This window comes from Ambystoma mexicanum, chromosome 1q, assembly GCF_040938575.1.
Source record: "Ambystoma mexicanum isolate Mex_15411 chromosome 1q, UKY_AmexF1_1, whole genome shotgun sequence".
Lineage (NCBI taxonomy): Eukaryota > Metazoa > Chordata > Amphibia > Caudata > Ambystomatidae > Ambystoma > Ambystoma mexicanum.
The window spans coordinates 1,013,634,675-1,013,656,381 of record NC_090922.1 but is presented as its reverse complement, the minus strand read 5'-3'; the positions used below and the strand labels follow the sequence as shown (position 1 = coordinate 1,013,656,381).

Genomic DNA, 21,707 nt, shown 5'->3' with positions numbered 1-21,707 from the left:
GCTGCCGAGATTCGGCAATCTGCCTGTTTCCACTAGAAACAGGCGGATTGCGGTGAAAGCACTGTCATGCTTTACGAAGACGCCCAGGCCCATGTAGGGATTTGGTATTATCCTGCATCCTAATGGAACCTTTGGTCAGTGTATTGATTGACAATGGAGTGTTAAGGGTTAGAATGTTTATGTGTGACTGGGGTTCTATGTGGTCAGTTGGGAGATGTAAGCCTACCTGGGAGGATGCAGGTGTATGTTGCCCTGAACCCAGATGTACCTGACATTATATGACCATCATAATGTACTGGAACTAAATAAAGAAGTTACTGGAACTTCACCTGAGGTCATGGTCATCTGTGGGGAACAAGGAGTTCTACATTGGCGACGAGGATGGGATTCGAACCCACGCGTGCAAAGCATGGAGGGCTTGGTGCCCATGGCAGTAGCAATTTGAAGAGGCCTGGGGTCTAGTTACGCCTGGAAATTATGAGGAAGCCATGCTGGGCAGCTGAGGGATATAGCCAAGGCAGTAGCAACAGGAGAGGCTTGGAGCCTAAGCTGCGCCTGTAAATTAAGCAATGAGGAGGCATGCTGTGCAACTGAGGACTATAAGCCCAAGGCAGTAGCAACAGGAGAGGCTACGAGCCTAAGCTGCGCCGGGAAAAGAAACAATGAGAAGTGATGTTGTACAGCTTGAGGCCTGGAGTTGGGGCAGCAGCAATAGAAGAGGTTGGGAACCTAAGCTGCATCTATATGTTAAATAGAAGATTGGTGGCGAAGGTGAAAAGCGCCTGGAGCAGAGGAGGGTCCTGGGGGGCCATTCCAGCGTTTGAGGGGGCTTGGAGCCCATACCTGCACCTAAGAGACTTGTAGCCCGTGGCTGCACCTTAGGGGCTTAGAGCCCATGTGCAGAGATGAAAGAATATTGCCCAAGACAACATGTGTAGTGCCTGGAGGGGCAAGGGCCCATTTGCAGCAGCGCTAAGGAGGTGCATGTAGGAGCTATCACTTATATGAGGTGATGAGGATCTTTGAGGGCATGTTGTCAGTAGCTCCTGAGGGGCTTGGAGCCTACTTAAGAACTGAGAGATGCGGTAGGAGGCAAAGGGAGTACAATTTTTATAGCAGGCGGCTGGCAGCAATGAAAAGCAGCATTATGAACATACCAGGAAAGGAACGCTTCGGGAGGTGATATTTACAAAAGGAAGTGTGGCAGATGGATTGGTAAATCCATTTCTGTTGCGGGCGGCTGCATTTCCGCCCGTTGGAATTTTTTTTTTTCAAAAAGCTTAAGTTGTGAATGATCTTAATTGCCGGAATGAATAACAGAGGTACTTTTAAGTTAAGAGATGATGCTTTCACGAGCATAAGTAAAGGAAGCAATTTGGTCTTGCCTTCATTGAATTGGTTAAGTAGTTATAATTAGTTATTGATTCAGAATCTGTTGTCATGTGAGGCCTGAATGGCATTTGGATAGCGTGAGTGCATGAGAGTGTGAACCTGTAGTTTGTCAGGTGTAGTTTCTTGTGGGATAGGTTGTCCTGTAATAGGGGTACTTCATGGAAGTTGTTGAAGCTTAAGAGCAGAGAACAAAGTTTATAGTTTTTTAGATTGGATTTAGGTCTCAAGGGTGTTTGTAATTAGTCAACCAAGGGATTAAGTGATCCAAATGTGAGGTTTTATTAAGTAGGTTAAAGTTGCATATTAGTAGAAAGAGATTCAGATATGCGTAGCAATAGTGTTTTCTGAAATGCTATTTGGTATTTATGTTGTAGGTACATTGGTATGAGAGGTATCTTGCAAGTGGTAGTTAGTATGTTTGATAGGTGTGCATGGATGGTGTGTAAAAGTCGTGGCCTCTGTTACCTCTGTCAACAAATACATGGTAATGTTATGATGCAAAGGAAAAAAATTGTGGTACGGTCATGTTTAACTAACACGCTTTTCCTTCCACAGATGGACATTTAATGAAATATAGGTTGCATTGACAACATTGCTAGAGTTTGGTATGTGGAATCTGAAGTATAGTTATGTGCACTAATGTTTTATTTCCACAGGTGGGACTTTTGTAATGCAGATGTATTAAGACCTTATTTAATGCTAAAGTTTAAAGTGCTAAGTATCAAACAAAGTTTTTGTTTGGTTGTTTGGTTTAGAAACCATTCAGAGTTTCATGATGATACAGCAAAGACTATAGTAGAGTCATTGATGTTGGTATGATGCTGGTGTGAATGAAGTGTGGTTTTCCCTAATAGGAGCTGTATTGTATTTAGGAATACTTTCAACATGGGCAATTTAGGGGTAATGGTGTCACAAGAAGTGAAGTAGTTACCCGGGTATCTGGGATACTCAGTCTAGTTGGAGGTGGTGTGTATTTAGGTACATACCGGTTTGCATTGTTGGGTGTGAGGGAGATGTGTGTGTGTTCTTTTGTGGGACGATGAAGTCAAGTTTAGGAAGAGAGGTATGGGTGCCTCTATTTGTAAAAGTTTTAGTAAGGATGTTTGAGCAGTTTGGTGCCTTTTCCTCACTTGGTAGAAAGAGGAAGGGGCATTGATTGTAATTGTGTCCCACGGCTGTGTGGACTATTTTGGAATATGTAATGAGACTAGCAGAATGTTATCAGTTAGGAGTGATGAGGCAAGTGCATTGAACGTGGGGTTGTTTGTGTGCGTGTTGTTATTAGCCATTATGGTTAAGTTATCTACTTGTGTTTTTATGTCCCTAAGGAAGGGAGATATGTAGGGATTTGGTATTATCCTGCATCCTAATGGAACCTTTGGTCAGTGTATTGATTGACAATGGAGTGTTAAGGGTTAGAATGTTTATGTGTGACTGGGGTTCTATGTGGTCAGTTGGGAGATGTAAGCCTACCTGGGAGGATGCAGGTGTATGTTGCCCTGAACCCAGATGTACCTGACATTATATGACCATCACAATGTACTGGAACTAAATAAAGAAGTTACTGGAACTTCACCTGAGGTCATGGTCATCTGTGGGGAACAAGGAGTTCTACAGCCCACTTCAGAATAGTCGTGGTGCCTGGGCGTCAAGATATGGCGCATGCTAATTAACACGCTCACTGTGCCATCATGAGAATCGGGCCCTCGGTATACCACGTTTCAGCGCGGGCCATTTTGCAGCACCACTGTTGCCACAGAGCCCCTTTCGGCGTGGCCACAGTGGCACTGGAGAAATCTTGTTGCTCAGCATTTGGTTCGGGGGTCATTTAGGCGTGGCTGCTGTCAGCATTAAGCAGCTGACTTTGCAGGCGATATCTAAATGACCTTCGCACCTGATGAGCAACGGCAATTTGGGCTGGATTATCTCTTGCAAATTTCACACGTTCAAGGGTCCTGTGCTGCACACATACTGTGAACGTGTGACATGTGCAGGAGATAATGTGTCGCTCAGAGCATTCACCCTAAATTATTAACTGCATGACTGTTTATTCCCTGCTCTTGTTGTATAATCAGATATGCACACAGTAAGGGCCGCCGAGACTCGTTTCCACGATTCTCTCCCCATTTATGGCACACATTATGTAAATCAGGTTTGCGCTTCCTGTTTAAAGGACCTGTGAGAGGGTCTCCCTAGAAGACTTGAACTCACTGCCTGGGATAAGAACCCAGAGGGGCTGAGCTCTGTTCAGAGGTACAGGAGTCCAAGGTAACGCACATTAAAACCAAAAAAAAAACGATCTCTGCAGCCTATTTGTAAATCGTACTGGTGCCAAATGTGCACTATACATTTGTTTTCAATTAATTTTAAAAATATGAATTTGGTTAAAACATGAAATAGATACATGCAATTTGGTGGTGCTGAGGCCAGGAATTGAACCCGGCATATAAGGGTTTAAAGCACTTAACCGCAAGCCCAAACAAAGCTTTCATTGCTAAGTTAATGCACTCTGTTTTTCAGAAAGCAAACCCATTGAATGAATGGGTGCGAAGCAGCTGTGTGTTTAGTAATGATTCTGTGTTTCTCCACCGCTTTCACATGGCGTGCAGAGTCGTATTTTCAGAACAGGCCTTCCACGTGGGATCTGGCTACCCCATTACACCCTTCGCCCCCCAATGGGTGGAGTGCAATCATTCAGATAAGTTCCTCTAGGAACAAAATTGAACTGTAGGGTGTGGAGTCTGAGTTTGCAATGGGCCATGTTTGAAAATGGGAGAGAGTTTTCCAATTTGTATATTTGTTCTGGTCATAATCATTAGCTCAAAAATACTTTAAGTCCAGTGTTGTGTGTGTGAATACATGCGTATGTGTGGGAGACTCTCCTTATAATCGATAGCTGGTTTACGAAAGCCGTGTCTCAGCTGTTGGGGTGACAGGTGGAGCGCTTCCCCACTCGCCTTCACCTGAAGAATAGGGTGACTATAAAGCGGAAACATCACGAGGAAGTGTAGTGGTGTGGTGCCCATGCTGACAAAAGCACCATGACCTCAAAGTATAAACTATGTGTTAAATAATGTAAATAATTCAAGCCTCCAGCATAACATCTTCACTGTGGTGTTCTCTGATCAACGTGTTAAAAGCCAGTAACCTATGTAAAACGCGTGATGTAAGCATGATGTGATGACATCCTGGCTGTGATGCAAGGGGCCATGCTGCCCCTTGCTGCAGGAGTCGCATACTGGCTGCATGATGATGTTGTATCTAACGCTTTTAAAAACGTAATCAATATGAGTGGGACCCACAAGAACCCACCCAGGGCCCGATTCCCATCTTGGCGCAGTGAGCGTGCTAAATAGCATGACTCACTGCGCCATTTCTTTACGCCCAGGCACCAGTGCTATTCTCATGTGGGCCTGGGCGTCTTGGCAAAGCACAACAGTACTTTCGCTGTAGTCCGCCTGTTACTAATGGAAACAGGCGGATTGCAGAATCTCGGCAGCATTTTCGTTAATTAACGAGGGAATCGTTATTTAACGAAAATGCGGCCAGAACACAGTTCCTATACACCAAATTGAGCAGCTTCAACATTGCAGGATATTGAATCTGCTTGCTTTGGTGTAAATGCAAGAGTTCATATACACTCGTGCGGTGTATATGAACACTTTCATTTACAGCAAAGCGAGCAGCTTCAACATTTCAGAATGCAACTTTGAAGCTGCTCGCTTTGCTGTAAATGAAAGTGTTCATATACACCCGTGTGTTGTATATGAACACTTTCATGTACACCAAAGCAAACAGCTTCAACGTTGCTGCAACGTTGAAGCTGCTTGCTTTGGTGTACATGAAAGTGTCCATATACAACACGGGTGTATGGACACGTCCATTTACACCAAACAAGGATTCTTGTGGCACTCCTCCATTTTAACGGCACCAAAAGGGTACCGTAAATGTGCGCTAGTTTAGCGCACATATTAAACCGGATGAGTGCCACAAGAATAGGCTTCCAAAAAGCCAGTTTACGAATGTGGCGGATGCTAGGTTGGTTTCCAACCCATCCTAACAACCGCCACATGTATTCCGAAAGTGGCGCATTCCTTCCGACTTCGGAAGAATGCGCCACCTTCAGAATAGGTCTTAAGTACCGAAAAGGTCGTTAAGCCTTTTAATGTCCTTTCGGTACTTAACACCTACATGAGAATCAGGCCCCCAGTGTGGTTAACAATGGATTCCCGTTGCTTTCAAACCAATGACCAAACCCGTTGAAACACAAATAAATATTGAAGCAATTGTCATTTCGTTTGTCTGTTTCCACTTGTTTGGGGAATTCGGTGTCCACTAGATGGCAATGTCGGACCGTTTTAGAGATTTAGTGGAAGTATGTGTGCGGAGCAGGATATTTCAGCACGGCCTGTCCGGAGAAGGCGCTGCCACTTCGATGCATAAGCCGGCTTGGCACGGCCGGTTTGCTGCAATGTCTCACTGAAACAGTGTCAGTGCTGCAACGTACTGGCCTCACTGAAATTCTTTTTTTAAGTGCGAATAATGGCAGGCCGGAGCTGGCTGTGTGCTACGGTTGGGCACATCCAGAAACACAGCTCTGCACACAGCCCTCAGTGCATGCACACAGCCATCGCTGCAAAAGCAGCATTCATAGAAAAGCTCTTTGCTATCAATCACACTGTACATGCAAGCATTATGCCTGCTCTCTGCTACCCACTCTCTGACGCGCACTGATCAAATACTTCCCAGAGCAGGCTGCCATGGTGGGGGGCCCCGGATGTAAATTGGCCTGTGTACCTGGAGCTCGATGCCCCTGCTGACCCCCTGAAAGCAGGTTTGTGCAGGTGTAATTGCTTAATTAAGCTGTTTTGCTATGCTATTTCTTATTCTGTTGTTATGCTATGGTAGGTTTCCCTAGCAAGTATATGCTGGCCTGCTGTGCATTAAGATGGCGTGCTATGCTACGCTGTCCATGCTACTTTACATAAAGGGGTTATGCTATGCTGTGGTGAGGCGGTATGTTGTGTGGACCCCCACCAGTCTCCAAAAACGGCTACCAAGGCGGGCCCTGTGTCAGGGATGCCCTCATCCCCCTTTCTTGCCCCCCCCCATTAACCAGCAGTAGCCTCAACTCCCAAGCACTCATTTCTCAAGTGATGCTGCCTGCTCGAGCTCCCCTTGCCATGTCCCTGCTATTGCCCCACCCTTGAGCACCCTCCTTCTCCGAGAATGCAAATAGTTTCTCTTTCCCTTTCATGATTTAAGCAGCTTATCCCTCTTTTAAGTTACATTACATTTTTCCGTAATGCCAAAACAAGTCTTTCAATGACCCTTGATTTTACAGTGTCACGTTATGGGGCAAACGTTACTTAATAAAGGGGTGACAGTGGAGGGCAATACCCTACGAGGGGTAAGATGTTATTTCACAACTAACTTACAAGGTTGGTAACAGCGAGTATACTTAATTTCAGCTTGATTGTCGTTTGATGAGAACATGAATTTACAAATGTCATATTTGAGCCTTCACCTGCATTAACATTATATACAGTTACATCAACAGAAAGCCACACATAGTAGCGGGAAAACATGTACTCTAAAACGCTCAAGAACGTTCCCATGGGCAGGAATGTACTGCTGCGCCAAAACATCCCTGTGCCTAAACATCCCAGTGCTGGACTGGTTGCGCCGAACTGGCCGTGCAAAATCGGCCCGCCCCAAACTGGCTCCACGGAAATGGGGTGTACAGGTAGGTGTTATCAACGGTGCGCCGATATAGGTCCTCGCGCCCTGCTGGCGGCGGCCAAGAGGGCGTGCTGAAAGGCCACCTGTGGCAAAGGAGCTGCGCCGAAACATCAGGCGATGAATGGCCGGCGCCTAAATGTCCTGCTTCAAAATACAGGACAAACAACATAGGATCTTCACGAATTCTTACAATGCTGTTTCTCATGTCAATGTACATGTTATAGGTTAACAACAATTAAATATATCGTTCTACTCCCTAATCATGATACATCATATCACCGCACAGAAATACACATAATTAAAGATAAAAGCCAAATTACATACATTCGTACAAATGAACATAACATATGTAAACAAATAAAAAAAATACATCCTAAATCCCAATCCAGGTTGATACCTTTCGGAAAAGTCTAGAAAGTCCATCTATACCCATGCATTTGAAAGCCTAAGAATAGGGTCCAATTACTTTCCCTTCTTGTAATTTTCCCTTAACTATGTGAACTACAAGCTACCATACCATAACCTACGTATGACTTATTTCGAGATGATCATGCCACCAGGTGGAAGTTTATCATTATTATTATGGTTTGGGGTCAGAGGTGCAGATTTAAATGCAACCTTTGTCTGCTGTGACTCTGCTGTCAGCTGCACCTGTCAAACAATACATCTGTGACCTTTGAACCTGCTCTGTGCCACTGGAGTGCAGGAGCTGTAGATCAGGACACTGATGCGGTAGAGCACCAGTATCTATCTTATTGGTACAGAGCTTTTCTGAAAGGGGGATCTGTTTACTAGCCAACCCTTTCTGAGATGGAATTACCTGCATCATTTTATACAAATTAAAACATTCTTGTAGTTTCACACCCTGACACGATGGACATTCTCTATAAGGGATACCTGGGCAATACACGGACTACAATGGGGCATTTATCTTTCCATTATTCCTGAAAGTGCTTGTTTCCCCATGGTGGTACATGCAATACAATTGAGACTGGGTGATGTTAGATACACTTTGTGCTTAATTTCTTTCCAAGCAGGTTCATAGATCAACACTTAGTACTCAAATGTATTTATTTATTTAATTATTATTTTAATTTATAAAGCGCACAAAACCCCCCAGGCATCGAGGCATTGTTACATCTGTCAGTTACATATGGCCAGTTGGCAATACGAAGGTATTTACATGGTCAATTGGTAGTTACTGATAGGGAGAATTCTCAAAGATTTGCTAATTCCCTCCAACTTAGAGACCCCCAGCAACTTTACTGGATTTTGAGGACTTGATTTGTTTTACCTGGAGAGAGTGTGACCCTTTTTCCCACTCTCTCATGCATTTTTGTGTGAATTTTACCTCTCTGTTTCTTTTTGGTTATGGAGTCTAACAAACTCCATAGGCATCATCTTTTACAATCGTGTCACACAGCACCTTCAGTGCAGTTGCACAGGGAAGTTTTTTAGACATGCGAAGGTTTAAACAACTTCTCTGGGATAAACTGCTATTTCCCAGAACAGTAGAGTTAAATTGACTCTACTTAGCATTATAGAGTGTTATAGAGTGCTGGAGGGGTTACTTAGTATCCCCTGTGCCTAAATGCTCATGTAACATTTGTATGTTACCCTTTCCTCTCAGAATTCCTGGTGGAAGTGGTTTTGTAATGAGCTACCATGATTTACCCTGACCGCAAACTGTTCACAGCTCCAGTAACGTTAAATTGCGGGAGCCTTATTTTTCAAAATCGCGCTGAGCCTCCTTTGTTAAAATGGTCCCGGGTCTTTTTTTGCCATTTCTTTGTAGAAAGGTCCTTCTGGAGTTTTTCTCTGTGCGCCAAACCAGGTTTGGTCTCTTTGTTCATTCGCCTTTGGCGGGCATCAGGAGGGAAACCCGCCTTGGCTCCAGAGTGTCTGGGGTAGGCAGGAAGTTGGGGAGGTGCCCGAAACTCCCTGTGCTTAGTTTCCTAGTAGACCCAAATGCGCTCTGTGGTGATTGGCTGGCTGACTGTCCAGCAAGGACAGCCACCCTGCTGGGTGAGTGACAGCTGGGCTGGAATGAATGGGAGAGAACTGAATAAAAGGCGAGTCTCTTGGCTTGGAAGGCAGAGTCGACCACTGGACAAAGGCAACCAAAGAAGAGCTTGAAGAGGACGGCTGCTGCAACTCCTGGACCGTTGGTTTGCCTGGTGAAGCCCTGCTGCAGGTCCGAATCGCCAAGTTCGCATTGACAGAGAAGCCCTGCAAGGACTCCCTAGTAAGCCATCTGGACACCCAACTCGGAGGTGGCTGAATTTCCTCAGAGTTGCTGCAGGAAACTGTAGAGCCAGGCAGAGGGACACCAGATTGTGTGCATTGCTTGTAAAATGGCCTAAAGCTTTTGGAAGTTCCTCCGGACTCCCACGAAGCAGGACTGACCAAGCCTGACCCCCTAAATTGAGTGCGGGACCTCAGATGTGTGGAAAGCCAACCTTGACAGCAAGGAACTGCGCTTATTGCTATTTGCTGTACCGCAAGGAGCTGAAACGCCAAACAGCCACTGAAAGTATAGTTTGCCGGTTGCCAGCTTTGACGGTGCCAGTACAGTGCAGGAGTCCCCCAACGTCCTCCCTCTGTCTCCACGACTGAGGCACAGGAACAGTGAGATCTGCAGAGCTGCACAGGAACAGAAGTCTTCAGCTGCATCTTTTTCGTCTTTACTAAGGTACTGTAAAACTAGCCTAAGAGAATTTACCTCTTACTGTGGAAGTGCTTGTAACTTCTGTAGCTCACAGGTCTAATCAGCTTGTGGCCCTACATGTGGTTCTTCTTTTTCTCAAAGACACCTAAGAACTTGTGCAAATACTTTTCCATTTACCTAACTGCAGTACTACATCCTATACAAAGACTTTGGCCTATTGACTTTGGCTTAGCCTATTGAATTGGAGACTCTTCTAGTGCTATCTAAAAGTATTTGCCCTGCTTATGAATATTTGTAAATTCTTGTGTTCTAATAACCTTTGACTTTTACTTACTTTTTAAAGAGTATTCTGAATGCCAATAGAGTAAGATATTAATGTCCCCAGCACCCTTTTACTGAAATCACCTGTGGGTGTAGGTTGTGTTTGTGGATTCAGAAACTCAGAGTGTACAATATTGAAGTATATTTGTGTGTTACTATTCTATTGCTCCCTTCTGAGGAAGGCTTCATAACTGACTGATAAATACATTATTAATTGTTTATGCAAGAAACCTTGAGTGTAAGAGTTTATTTGAATAACTGTAACTGTGAGTCTTTGTGTAACTCCACTACAGGTCACATTTCCCCTCTTGAGATAAGCCTGGCTGCTCAACACACTACCACAACTGTGTAGTACAAGCTTATACCAAAGGTTGGGTTGACTATACCTGTAGTCATAGTTGTTTGTAGTGTTCCGAAGGGTTCTGCATACAAACTTTGCCTAACAGGTACATACAGATTGAAATGGAGCAAGGTTACATATAATCATAGAGTGCAACCCGGGGCTTATCCATTCCATACAGGTAGCCAGTTATGCACCGTGAGGGGAGGTCCGTCAAGGTTGAGCAGGTTTAAGCAAACAGGCAGGTTTTTAGAGCTTTTCGGAAGACCCAGTAGGGCTCTTTGGCCCTCAGCGCAGGGTGGAGGGAGTTCCAGTGTTTAGCTGCTATAGATGGAAAACTCGACCTTCCTGCTTTGGAGCATTTGAACTTGGGCTGTACCTGCTGATCGGCATAAGGTGTTCTAGTAGGTCGGCGAGATTGCATCTTAGTGATTTTCTGGGAAAGGTAGAGTGGGGCAGACCGGGAGATGCACCTGTGCGTGATCCATACGTTCACAGATTGGGAGCCAGTGTACATATCTTAGAGCAGCCAAGACATGTTCAGATTTGGGTATGTTCAGGGCCACTTGAACAGCGTTGTTTTGGATGTTCTGTAGTTTCTGAATGTGGTGTGTAGATATGCCAGCAAAGAGTACATTACAGGAAATCTAGCCTAGTACCGACAACTGAATGTGCAATGTTTAGACAACTGTCAGTGGATAGGAAGGCTCTGGAGGCATTTATCAATTTGGTTGTGTACGCCGCTGAGGAGGAGAAGGCATTCACTTGGCGAATTAGAGATAGAGTGGCATCAAGGTAGACCCCAAGTGTTTTCACTGCGTGTTAGACTAGAAACTGGGTGCCATCGATGTAAAAGGCTTATTTAGGTTTTTTTTTTTTTTTACACCTTTATTTTTGTTGGCAAAGGCATATAGCATTCACAAGCATCAGAGCAATCTAAAAAATTGGTACATGTGTAGGTGGGTACAAAAGCATACGAAAAACCTTGAGACAACAGCAGTTGGGGAATGAGATATCATGGAGCATCAAGTTCTACAACACTTAACAGAGAAGGTTGGGAGGAATCGTTCACGGTGGAGGTATCTTTCAAACTGTTCAGGTAGCTGTTAAAGGCGGACCATATATTTCTGGGGTGGGAGGGAGCTGGGATCATACCAAGGAACTCTTCTTCACAATTTTGGACCACGTGAATAGATTTAACCATTTCTGGAATAATGGGGGGGGGGAGTGGGGCTCTTCCAATTCTGTAAAATCCATTTCTTAGCTACCACACAGCTTACATTCAGGAACTTAGCCATACTTTTAGCCCCATCAGTGTACCGCACCCCGAACAGAACTCCAAGCGGGTCGGGATCAACTGAAGAATCAGTGATTTCAGATAGTGTTTCCAGGATCTTGCCCGAGACTGCAACTAGCCCCGGGCAGCCCCAGAACATGTGTAGATGGCCGGCACCCTCCACACCGCAGCAAGGACAGAGCCGTGGGTCAGAACGCGCAAACCCACAGATCCTGCGCATGGTGTAGAACAGCCTGTTCAGCAATTTATACTGTATGGTTCTATAGCAAAAGTTTAGGGAAACCCTGTTGGTATGAGAGCACATCTTCTCCCACAAATGGTCAGTAAGTTCCAACTCCATTTCGGACACCCAGTCGTCCCGGGCCCTAGAGGGTCGGGGGGGCAGCAGTCAGTAAGGGCTTGTATAGTGAGGAAACCACCCCACGAGCACCGCCCGAATTGGCGATGTAGGCAATCCCAGGGGAGTCCGGGGGTTCATTAGGGAAGTCAGGCCAGGCATTGCGGAAGGCGGCGCAAAGTCTGTAAAACTGCAGAATTTCCAGGGCAGAACCCGAGTGACCCGGCTTCCACGTTTGTGGCGTTATGAACTGTCCATCTGGGTAGAAATCGGTTAGAGCGAGGTACCCCAGGGCCTCCCAATGTCGCACCAGGGCGGTATTGTATGTGGGTTCCAGCCAGGGAAATCACCAGGCAGGGAACCACTTGTAGTATGGGTGTTGTTCGGCGCATGTTTCAAATATCCGACCCCAGGCTTGTACAGTGCCTCGCACCGGATCAATAGGCGAGTCCGGTTCATACCGCTGATGTAGAATTAAGGACATTATGTTGGTACCTGCTGCCGCCAGAGTTTCCAGCTTGACATGGGTGCGGGATGGGGGCCCAGGATACCAGTAGGAATCGAATTGTGCCTGTGCTGCGATCCAGTACCGCAGCATATCAGGGGCGATGAAACCCCTCTATCGTAAGGGAGTGTCATGTCAGACCATTTTTTACGCACAGTCCTAGAGTGCCACAAGAATTGAGCGCACAGTTTGTGTAGGTTTGTGAAGTATCTCTTTCTGGGCCAGATAGGTACATTACTGAATACATACAGGCATCCTTTTGTGACTCTCCATATTTTCACGTGCCACATCTGTAAAGAGAGACAAAACAACATGTTTTCCTCGTGCAACATTTACCGGACAGCGCCGGGTAATACAGACTCTTACCTGAGCGCCACCAGCTGCCACAAGAGCATCTTTTCACGAGCCAGCTGCAAGACAAGAAAGGAAGGGTGGAACAAGAGTGAACATCGGACATATTGAACTCTATGAACTTAATACTTACTGGTCCTCACCAGGAACCTCAGAGTCAATACTCTCCGGAACTCTCCCGAGCCTTCAAACCAGTGAAGTAACTGGAATCGACGCGCCCCTGCAAATCCACGCAGGATGGAGAGCTCATCTTTCAAGAATATAAGGTGAGATTGCTGTGAGGGCATTTCGGAGGTGATTAAGCAGACAAGATTAGGAGGGCAGATCCAGTCAGTCATCGCTGCACTACGCATCACGTGGGTGGAGACCGCAGCTGTCCGGGTCCGACCGACGCCCCTGTGGGAGCCAGGTGAGCGTAACATCTGGTCAATTTGCGACATGACATTGAGCAACCTTCTAATGTTATGGGATGTGGATCTTCCAGGCACGAAGCCTGACTGGTCGTCATGGACCATATATGACATGACCGGGAGGAAGCGATTTGCAATTACCTTGGTGAAGATTTTAGTGTCCAAGTTCATAAGAGAGAGGGGCCTATATGATCTGCACTCATCGTTGGGCTTACCGGCTTTGAGTAGGACCGTTATGACGGCCTCATGCAATGTTGGGGGAAGGGACCCTAGCCGGAGTGACTTGTTCCATACTTCAAGTAATTTGGGGGCTAGTATAGCCATGTGTTACTTGTAGAATTCTGCCATCAGCCTGTCAGGACCCAGAGCCTTTCCCTTATGTTCTGCTCAATTTATGCTTACTTCAAAATGGCGTTGGAGCACAATGTATTCTGGGAGTGCTCGGAGCCATGTTGGATATTTACTTCACTCCGCAGTGAAAGGCTGCACACATTTTGCTGAAGTGTTAGATTCACAGTGCTGAGACACACATGTTTTTTTCAAACTTTGTATGCAATCAAGGCCATTTATGCTGGGAAACTGTTCTCCGTGGAGCATGTTTTTAGAGCAGGGAGGCCCTGCATTCCTTGTGGGGGAGCTCTCCATTGACCCAGCTGGCCACCGACAGCTGTCCCTCAACTGCGCAGGTGCAATTCCAGAAGGTTCGAGAATTAACTCCTTTTTTTGGAGTGCCTATATAGGCGGAAACCTGGAGGGGTCAGGTGAGACTTCAGCCAGAGAAGGACGCTCCGTCTGGCCTTCCTGTGAGCTGTGGCACTCTCGGCCTGGCTGTCCTCTGGGTCTTCCAGCCGTAAATGGGCGAGATGAAGAATGATAATACTCTCACGGTGATGTATTCTTTCTTTGCCTTCTTTACTTTTTCTGTGATCTATGTACATGTTAGTTTTATGAGTTATTTCTATGTACTTGTAATCTTTGAATAAATAGCCGTAAAGAGCTGATTATCTTCTGAAGCGTGCGTGGTTGTGAATTATTGTGTCTGTTTTTGGGTTGACGTATTTGCTCTATAATTGCATTGGTGATTTATGGTAGTTCCGTACACTTTTCAGAGGAGAGCAATACACCTTAGGAAGCTTGGATATGGCCTCAACTATTTCATCCAGTAGGATGGGGGAGTCTAGTTGGTCTCTGGTTGCGGGGGAGATATAGGTCATGGGTATCTGGTCGAGGAGGACTCGCATATGAGAATCACTGTGCTCAGGGGGTTTAGAATATAGTTCCAATTAGAAGTCGGTGAAGACTTCCAGGATCTGCTGATCGGACCACCATACTGCCCCCAGGCTATCCTTAATACAAACGATCTGAGCTTGGCCCCACTCTCACCTAGCCAAGGCGGCCAGTGTTTTACCAGGTCTATCCCCTTCTCCATATTTCCGCGCAGCTTGTGGACGGCTGAAGTATTGGACTTCCCTAATGGCCTGTTCATTAAAGAATTCAAGTTCTTTACTAATTTGGGAAAGAGTAGCAGAGTCAGCAGACATCGGGTGCGCCCCGTCTAATTCACGTAGTTTGGCTTCGGAGCGGCCAAGGGCTGTTCTTATTTTTTTGAGGACTCCCGCCTCCCTAGATATGGACATTCCTCTGATAAAGGCTTTGAAAGCATCCCATCGGACTCCCAACGAGGTGGACTGGGGTGTATTGAGCTCAAAATAGGACTGGATTTTGGCAAGAATGTCTGTCTTGAATACGATATCCTGTAGGGCGGAAGACTTGAATCGCCATATGTTGATGGTCGCAGCAGATGCTCCCAGTTCTAGGGATAACACGATCGGTGAATGATCCGATAGGGTGCGAGCCAGTATTTTTGTTTCCACCACTCTCCCCATCATTGTGCTTGACAGAAGGCACATGTCAATTCTGGACGTGCTGTCGTGTACTGAGGAGTAGTGAGTTTACTCACGTGTTTGTGGATGCAGTGTCCGCCATGCGTCTTGAATGTCAAGTGTTGTGCCGTGCGCTAGGAGTCTACGTGCCGCGCCGGACAGTGGTCTGGGAGCCGTGCCTGATCTGTCCAGTGTGATGTCTAATATGAAATTCATGCCCCCCAGATGATCTGCACCCCTGCATAGCCGATCAATATAGATACCACCTGGTCGACAAAGTCGGGGGAGTCCACGTTGGGGCCATAGGTATTCACCAATAAGTATTCTCTGTTGGCCATTGCGCAGTGCAATATGATGTATCTTCCCTCTGGGTCAATACAGCTCTTGTGGAGTATTGTCAACACCCCCCTGGCCCAAGTTGAGTATGATAGTGGAATATCTGTGGGGTCCCCACGATGGTGCCATACATCTAGTCAGAGGGCCAGTGGAGTGTGTTTCCTGTAATAGTAATATTTTGCAGCCGTGTCTGTTAGCGTAGGACATGATCTTACGAGCCTTGGTGTAATTACTTAAGCCCCGAATGTTCCAGGACATCACTGTTGTATGAATTTTAAGAGTTTAGGGAACATCCCAACACTGTCGCTGTAAACTACATGTAGGGCGGTATACGCCCCTATGTGGGTGCCCTAATGTCGTGTGGTCTGCTAGTCTGCCTCTGCCTTTTGCAATAAAGTTTCCCCAGTCCCCAACATTACCTCCCCCCACCCTCACTGCCCACCCAAAACTTGCAGTGTAGATCCCTCCACCCCAGATGCAGGTGACACCAATTAAACTGACTCTTACTCGGAGATAGAAGTCAGAGGGCAAGATCCAACGGGGATATGCCCCTTTCAGGGCCCAACAGGGGCCAACAAGCAATAACCTCCAACAAAACATAAGCATTGCAATTGCAGTGAGGTGTGCTGTTGCCGTGCACTCGGCAATTTGAGCGTCATGTAGGACAGCGTGAGCTGTCAGAGAGAGGTTTCTGCGGTAGACGGACCCCATGTCAGGTCCCTAAAGCCAGTAGGTTGTTAAGGACAAGATGGCACTTAAGAAATATTTGGGGCTCTTGGCCAGCTCCATGCCCTAGAAGGAAAAAGGGGATCAATATCCATAGTACAAGGGCTGAGCCATAGCCCGGATGCCTGTGATAGGGGCTGAGTTTGCTGTGTTTGCAGTACAACATTGCCATCGTCAAATTCAGAATCAAGGATTACTAGATGGGTTGGGCCATGTAGGGCTAGGTCGGGAGCCATGTTTGCTGAGTGAGCAATACTACTTTGCCATTGACACATTACACCTCAGGGGTCAGCGAGTTGGATGAGGCTCCTCGAGCTAGGCAGCTCATAGTGAATTGTCATTGGCGCGGTCACCTCCTGGGTTATGAAGTGGTATTTGTGACTCAATGAATTTCACCGCTTTGTCTGGGACAGTGAGAAGTGTAATTTGCCATTGTGGGTGAGTTTGAGTCGCACCAGGAAGAGTATGGCATATGGGATGTTGCACTCCCTGAGCAGTTTTTTGACGCCGAGGAATTGACGCATCTATTGCTGTACCGCTATTGAGAAGTCCGGGAAAATTCTAATGGTGTGGGCCACAAGGCATAGATCTCCCTTCTCACGTGACAGGCGGAGGATGAGGTCCCTGTCCCGATAATTAAGAATTTTGGCAATGATGGGCCTGGGATATCGCCTGGCTTAGGTCGTCGTGATAGGGCTCGGTGAGCCCGCTCTACGGTGAAATACGGTGAGAGGGCCGGGTTATCCAGCAGGTCTTTGAGTAGTTTTTCTACCATGTCTTCCATCCACCCTTTGAGGGCATTCTCAGGAACCCCAATAATGCGCAGGTTGTTTCTGTGGGAGCGAGATTCCAAATCGTCACATTTTGCCTTTACACTTTTCATATCTCGGACAGAGAGGCCACCGTGTCTTGAAGCGTGTGTATTTCATCCTCATTGGTAGAGATTTTATTTTCAGCTTCAGTAATCCTGGACCCCACCTGGTCAACACAAGTTTTAGTGAGGCAACGTTTGCGTTGATGTCGTCTAACTTTTCATGAAAAGAGGCAACGTTTTTGGACATTGACTCCATCAATGTAGTAAGGTCTGGCGCAACAATCCCAGGATGCGGATCCGACTCAGGATCCTCTTCTAGAGAAGACATGTGGCCCGCCTCAGCCCTCGGGACCGCTTTAGTAAACTTGTCCATAGTACCCCCCCCTTGGCGGCTCCCTTGGATCAGCTCGACATGTTAGAGGAAGCCTAGGTATGGAAGGGCCCACTGAAGGAGCAGATGGTATTGTGGAGGGTGTAGGCCTCAGAGAGATTAAAGGCTATCAGGCAATGCCCCAGTGGTGGCAGGATACACAGGCCACGGCAAGGGAAAATAGCAGCAGTGAAAGTGCAGCCAAATGCGCGGCAAGGTGAGGGTCGCCCAGGGGCAGCCAGTGGCAGTTGTAAAATGATGGGTACTGCCAATAGGTAGATGGTGCAGCAATAGGTGTGGCGTATTGTCCCCTTCAGTGTACAGGCCACATAGGTGGGTCAGCAGAGTCAGTTAGGGACCGTAGTTGTCAGCACCAGGGAGGGCCAATGTCACTGATGCAGGATGGGAATTGGGCCAGCGAGGCCGGCAGCACCCCAGACACCTGCAGCCACGGGCAGCAGCCGGAGGCGACACTCTGTGCAGCTCTCCCCACTCCTCACCTGGTTCGCCACGGGGGTGGCACAAGCAGCAGAGTCATCCCACCTCGGAAACAGCAGGGCTCCAGACCGCAGGTAAGGTGTCGTTGTCAGTAGGTGGGAGCGGGCTCACAGCGCAGGGAGGGCGGGCCACGCTCCGACGCAGGCCCCCGCAGCAGCCTGGCCCGTGCAGCCATCTGCTCCATGTGGGATCCCCGTGACAGGTCAGGCCCCCCTCCTCCACATATGATTCAGGAGGAGGGAATCTGGGGGTGCCAGGGAGCACACGCGGCCCACTGCCGCCACAGGTGCCATCGCTGGGCCTCTGGATGTCAGATCGGGCCCAAACTTGCAGGATGCACGCCCAGTGGTGTAGTTAGCTGTTTGGTGAGGCGATGACAATATTAAGTGTGGCAGTCCGCAGATGTGGACGGATCAGTGCCAAAGCCACAAGGAGCTGGGAAGCTATGCAGCCATCTTGGGCTGCTCAACAGCGCCACCCCTTAGCGTTGTTTTTTAAATCTTGTTGAAGGGCCATAGAGAATGAGCTCGGTCTTCTCGTCATTCATACAAATGCTGTATGTTTCCATCCAGGCTGAATTGGTCATGTGTAGGCTTCGCCAAGCGTGTCAGCGTTGTTAGTATAGTTTCCAGAGATGGGCAGGAGAATTTGCATATCATCCGCACAGTTGGTGTAGACTATGCCGAGGGATCCAGAAGATCAAAGAGTGGCTTAGTAAAAATGTTATAGAGCGTGGGAGGGATGCATGACCCTTTTGGTACTCTGCATTTGATTGGAGCAGGGGGAGCACTAGCATTCTCAGGGAAGAATCTCATAGTTCTGCCTTCTAAGAAGGAGGCGATACAGGTGTTAGGTTCCAGTGACAAGGCTGCTTAGGTGGTAAAATGATGGCAGAGGATTTTGTGGTCCACTAGATCGAATACTGCAAACAGATCTAGGAGAAACAACATGGCAAGTCTACCCTTGTCCCCTTGTCCCGGGTATCGTCAATCTGTTTATTTTGGTCATGGAGTTCTGAACCATGGCCAGGATGGAAGCCAGACTGGCAGACTCCCAGGATCTGGTTTCCTTTTAGGTGGTGCTGGATTTTGGATATAGGCTGCTCTGTCCAGAATCTTTAATAGGAAGGGGACTATGGTAATCAGCCAGTAATTGTTGGGGAGGGCAGGGTCCAAGGAAGGTTTCTTTAATAGCGGGAGAACCCTGGCTTCTTTGAGGCTGGAAGGCACTGTGCCTGCCGAAAAGGAGGCATTAATGAAAGCGGTGATGAAAGGAGTCAGTGCTTCAGAGCACTTTGATGAGAGGAGCTGAGCATGAGTGCCCTTTGTATCTCAAGGTTTTCAAGCACTTTAGGATGTGTAAGTTTCTGGTTCAGAGATACTATGGAAGCAGAACTGTGGGACTCCTTGCCAGTTGGCCGTTGACGGGGTGGAGGCTGCGGTGGCCTGGCAGGTTGGTTTCTGCGAGGCTCGTTTGGCATGCATTTTTCTATGTAATGTGTCAATTTCTTTTTTAGAATGGCATTCTGAATATTGGTGCACCAAGCTTTGTCTTTAGTAAGGGTAGGTGGAGGCGGGTGGGGCTTTCAATTTCCGGAACATAGTAATAATTCTTTGGTGTTGGATTTGGCATTGGCTATTCTTGCATTGAAGATGGCAGCTTTGGCGTGGATGATAGCTAGTTTCTATAGCCTGAAGGCCCTTGTGAATGCCATCATAAGGGCATCAGAGGGGGTTTTCTTCCAGTGTGATTCTGCAGGTTGTTTTTTTGATTGGAGTTCTAGGAGGTCAGGCATGAACCATGAGTTGATGTGCCCTGCAGGTTTATCTTTTTTAGGAGCTAAGGAGGTGATGGTGTCAACTGCAGTAGTTATGGTTGTGGCATAGAGGTCAGCTGAGTATTAGGGTCTTGTGGGCCGAGGTACTTCTGTTTGAGTGCATCGAGAAATGGTAAGATGTGATCCTTGGTTAGCTTCGGAGAGCTACCAGCCCCGGACGGCGGTAGCTGTGTAGTGGTAGGTTAGTTTGTTGGGGGAGTGGAAAGGTGAAGGCAATTATGTTGTGGTCAGACCAGGAGCAAGAACAATTTGATTGAATGGTGGCAGGGCAATTGAAGTCTGCGATCGAATCTAAGGTGCAACCTTTGGTGTGGGTAGGTGCGTTAGTGAGATGGTTGAACCCCAGGGCATAGAGGGAGTTGGCCAGCGAGAATGCTTGCAGGTCGGTAGGGTTGTTGAGGCCCCGGTTCAGGTCACCAAGCAGTGTGAAACAAAACTAAGCATGTCTAACAAAAAAAGATTTAAAATGAAAATAACTTTAGATTAAAACAATACACCACACCTTCAGCTGGACACAATGGGCCTCATTACGAGGTCAGCGGGTTGCCCTGACGTCGTAACACCATTTCCGCTGCCTGCTGTCCTGGTGCCACTGGGATATTACAAGTCCTGGTGGCCTGGGATGTCAGGTGGCGGGAACTGTAAGTAGGACTCTACGAGAATGGGGACACCATAGCACCGGCATCGTTGGTAACGGTGCCAGTGCTTCAATGAAAACCATGCCTGCAGGGGCTCTTGCTCCTGGCAGATCAGACCTGCCAGGACCACAGGCACCTCCAGGCATTCTCGTAGTCTGGCAGTCCAGAAAGGGTGCCGGTAAATTGCTACCGGCACCCTTATTTCCATATCACCAGACCTGTAATGAGGCCTAATGAAGCTAAAAAGTGCAGAACCTTCAGAAAATGTCTGCACTTCTTGTTTATACAATGGTTGTACTCCCAGATAAGAGATGGATTTACGGGGTGTGTTGTGCGGTTTGCCTTTGGAATGTCTCTTACTAACTACGTTGCTGACGGATAGAAAAGGCAGCCAGCGGGAGGGCTGAAGCCATTAATGGCCACTTGGGAAAAATCTTTCACCATTTGGTGTTCACCCTACTGGAGCAGATTTGAAACCCAACAAGGCTGACTCTGGGCCCTATTCTCAACGAGGTGTTAATTACCAAATAAAGTTGTATAAAGGCTTTCCGACATCGTCGGTAATTAACACCTATTCTAAAGAAGGCGCATTTTCCTGAGTAAGCACCATAAGCACAACTTGTGTAACCTTTGCCCAGGTTGCTAGGATTGGTTGGAAGCCAATTTAGTAACGGGCATTTTCGGAAAACCTTTCTTTTCATGGATATTCTGTTGCCACGCCTCCACAATAGTGACAGGCTGATATAGTTGCAGATACACAGTATCTCTTTGTTGCCGGTCTGTATCACTGTTGTGGAAGAGCGACCAGAGTAGAGGAAACGCCTGTGTACGAGCGCGATATGACTAAAATATCATATCAATATCAGTACTACCTACAGCCAGCCCTGCTGTAAGGTAGTTCCAAAAGTGGAGATATGGTGAAGGGAGCAGTGCACCGCCGCAGCCCTAGGTGTTTTCAAAGTTACCTTTTTAAAAGTGTGCACATTTTGTCGAAAGCCGACCAATGACATGCACACATACAGCCATGTGGGTGTAGGGGGCTGGTAGCAGGCGATGTGATGGGGCGGACGGGTGTGGGCTGCCATTGGGCATGGATGGGGACGAATGTATGACAAACAAGAGTGCAGAAACAAAGTGCACACGTTTAAAAAGATGTCTGTGAAAACAGGTAGTACCATCTAAAGCAGGTAAGTGGACCAGGGAGGGCTGTGGTAAGTAACATTACAGCGCCGGGCATGATTT

General features: G+C 47.2%; 1 protein-coding gene across 1 annotated transcript in view; it reads left to right on the top strand.

Moving 5' to 3' along the window:
- Nucleotides 1–21,707, top strand: part of LOC138559855 (calcium-activated chloride channel regulator 1-like) — a 603,377-nt gene that overhangs the window by 211,859 nt on the left and 369,811 nt on the right. The window lies entirely within an intron of this gene.